At 40.2% G+C, this 2,857-nt stretch overlaps 1 non-coding gene across 1 annotated transcript; it reads right to left on the bottom strand.

Moving 5' to 3' along the window:
* Nucleotides 1-835: 835 nt before the first annotated feature.
* On the bottom strand, nucleotides 836-943 carry LOC127742160 (small nucleolar RNA R71). Its single transcript, XR_008003347.1, has one exon. It is a non-coding gene; the product is annotated as a small nucleolar RNA R71 (small nucleolar RNA).
* Nucleotides 944-2,857: the final 1,914 nt, after the last annotated feature.

Here is a 2,857-nt window from a genome sequence, read left to right as displayed (position 1 = left end):
ATTTGATTCCTTTTTTTAATTTTTGAACTCTAACAAAAGTTTAAAATAAAAACAAAAATAATTTCCTTCTCTTAAAATTAATTTTCAAAATTTTCTCCCTCTCATCTCTTTCTATTTATTTTATTTATTTACTAACACCTTTTCTCCACTCATCAAAAATTTGAACCCTCTCCCTCTCTCTGTGTTCGAATTTTTCTCTTCTCTTTCTTCTATTCTTCTTCTTCTACTCACATAGAGGAATTTCTATACTGTGACATAGAGGATTCCTCTTCTTTTCTGTTCTCTTCTTTTTCATATGAGTAGGATCAAGGACAAGGACATTCTTGTTGAAGCAGATCCTGAACCTGAAAGGACTCTGAAGAAGAAGCTAAGGAAGCTAAAGCACAACAATGCAGAGAAAACCTTACAGAGAATCTCGAAAAAGAAGGAGACATGGTCGAACCCAATAATAATGGTGGAGGTGCAAGGAAGATGCTTGGTGACTTTACTGCACCAAATTCCAACTTACATGGAAGAAGCATCTCAATCACTACCATTGGAGCAAACAACTTTGAGCTAAAGCCTCAATTAGTTTCTCTGATGCAACAGAATTACAAGTTTTATGGACTTCCATAAGAAGATCCTTTTCAGTTCTTAACTGAATTCTTGCAGATCTGTGATACTGTTAAGACCAATGGGGTTGATCCTGTGGTCTACAGGCTTATGCTTTTCCCTTTTTGTTGTAAGAGACAGAGCTAGAATATGGTTGGACTCTCAGCCTAAAGATAGCCTGAACTCTTGGGATAAGCTGGTCACGGCTTTCTTAGCCATGTTCTTTCCTCCTCAAAAGCTGAGTAAGCTTAGAGTGGATGTTCAAACCTTCAGACAGAAAGAAGGTGAATCCCTCTATGAAGCTTGGGAGAGATACAAGCAACTGACCAAAAGGTGTCCTTCTGACATGCTTTCAGAATGGACCATCCTAGATATATTCTATGATGGTCTGTCTGAATTATCTAAAATATCATTGGACCATTCTGCAGGTAGATCCATTCACCAAAAGAAGATACCTGCAGAAGCTCAGGAACTCATTGACATGGTTGCAAATAACCAGTTCATGTACACTTCTGAAAGGAATCCTGTGAATAATGGGACGCCTCAGAGGAAGGGAGTTCTTGAAATTGATGCTCTGAATGCCATATTGGCTCAGAACAAAATGTTGACTCATCAAGTCAATATGATTTCTCATAGCCTAAATGGATTGCAAAATGCATCCAATAGTACTAAAGAGGCATCTTCTTAAGAAGAAGCCTATGATCTTGAGAACCCTGCAATAGCAGAGGTGAATTACATGGATGAAGCCTATAGAAACACCTATAATCCCTCATGAAGAAATCATCCAACTTTCTCATGGAAGGATCAACAAAAGCCCTAACAAGGCTTTCATAATGGTGGAAGAAACAGGTTTAGCAATAGCAAGCCTTTTCCATCACCCTCTCATCAACAGACAGAGAATTCTGAGCAGAGCCCCTCTAGCTTAGCAAACATAGTCTCTGATCTATCTAAGGCCACTCTCAGTTTCATGAATGAAAAACGGTCTTCTATTAGAAATTTAGAGGCACAAGTGGGCCAGCTGAGTAAAAGAGTCACTAAAACTCCTCCTAGTACTCTTCCAAGCAATACAACAGAGAATCCAAAAAGAGAGTGCAAGGCCATAACCTTACTTAGTGTGGTCGAACCTAGAGAGAAGGAAGAGGATGTGAATCCCAGTGAGGAACACCTTATGAGACGTCCTCTAGACAAAAAAAGTTCCCAGTTGAGGAACCCAAGGAATCTGAGGCTCATCTAGAGACCACAGAGATTCCATTGAACCTACTTATGCCATTCATGAGCTCTGATGAGCATTCCTCCTCTGAAGAGGATGAAGATATTACTGAAGAGCAAGTTGCCAAGTACCTTAGAGCAAACATGAAGCTGAATGCCAAGTTATTTGGTAATGAGACTTGGGTGGATGAACCCCCCTTGCTCACCAATGAACTGAATGACTTGGTTAGGCAGACATTACCTCAAAAGAAACAGGATCCCGGTAAATTCTTAATTCCCTGTTCCATAGGCACCATGACCTTTGAGAAGGCTCTCTGTGACCTGGGGTCAGGCATAAACTTAATGCCACTCTCTGTAATGGAGAAACTGGGAATTTTTGAGGTACAGGCTGCCACATTCTCATTAGAGATGGTAGATAAATCCATGAAAAAGGCTTATGGACAGGTAGAGGACGTGATAGTAAAGGTCAAAGGCCTTTACATCCCTGCTGATTTCATAATCCTAGACACTAGGAAGGATGAGGATGAATCCATCATCCTTGGAAGACCCATCCTAGCCACAATAAAAGCTGTGATTGATGTGGATAGAGGAGAGTTGGTCCTTCAACTGAATGCGGACTACCTTGTGTTTAAAACTCAAGGATCTCCCTCTGTAACCATGGAGAGGAAGAAAGAAAAGCTTCTCTCAATATAAAGTCAAAGAAAGCCCCCACAGTCAAACTCTAAGTTTGGTGTTGGGAGGCCCCAACAATGCTCTGAACATCTGGGAAGCTCCATAAGAGCTCACTGTCAAGCTATTGACATTTAAGAAGCGCTTGTTAGGAGGCAACCCAATGTTTTATTTATCTATGTTATTTTCCTTTTTTAGGTTGATGATCATATGGAGTCACAAAAAATAATTGCAAAAATTTAAGAAAAATAAAAAACAGCATTAAAAATAGCACACCCTAGAGGAGCAACTTACTGGCGTTTAAACGCCAGTAAGGGTAGCAGAATAGGCGTTTAACGCCCAGTCTGACACCATTCTGGGCGTTAAACGCCAGAAACAAGCACCAAAC

The sequence above is a fragment of the Arachis duranensis genome, chromosome 9, assembly GCF_000817695.3.
Source record: "Arachis duranensis cultivar V14167 chromosome 9, aradu.V14167.gnm2.J7QH, whole genome shotgun sequence".
NCBI lineage: Eukaryota > Viridiplantae > Streptophyta > Magnoliopsida > Fabales > Fabaceae > Arachis > Arachis duranensis.
Note: the sequence above shows the minus strand (reverse complement) of the source record. Positions and strands in the feature narration are given on the sequence as shown.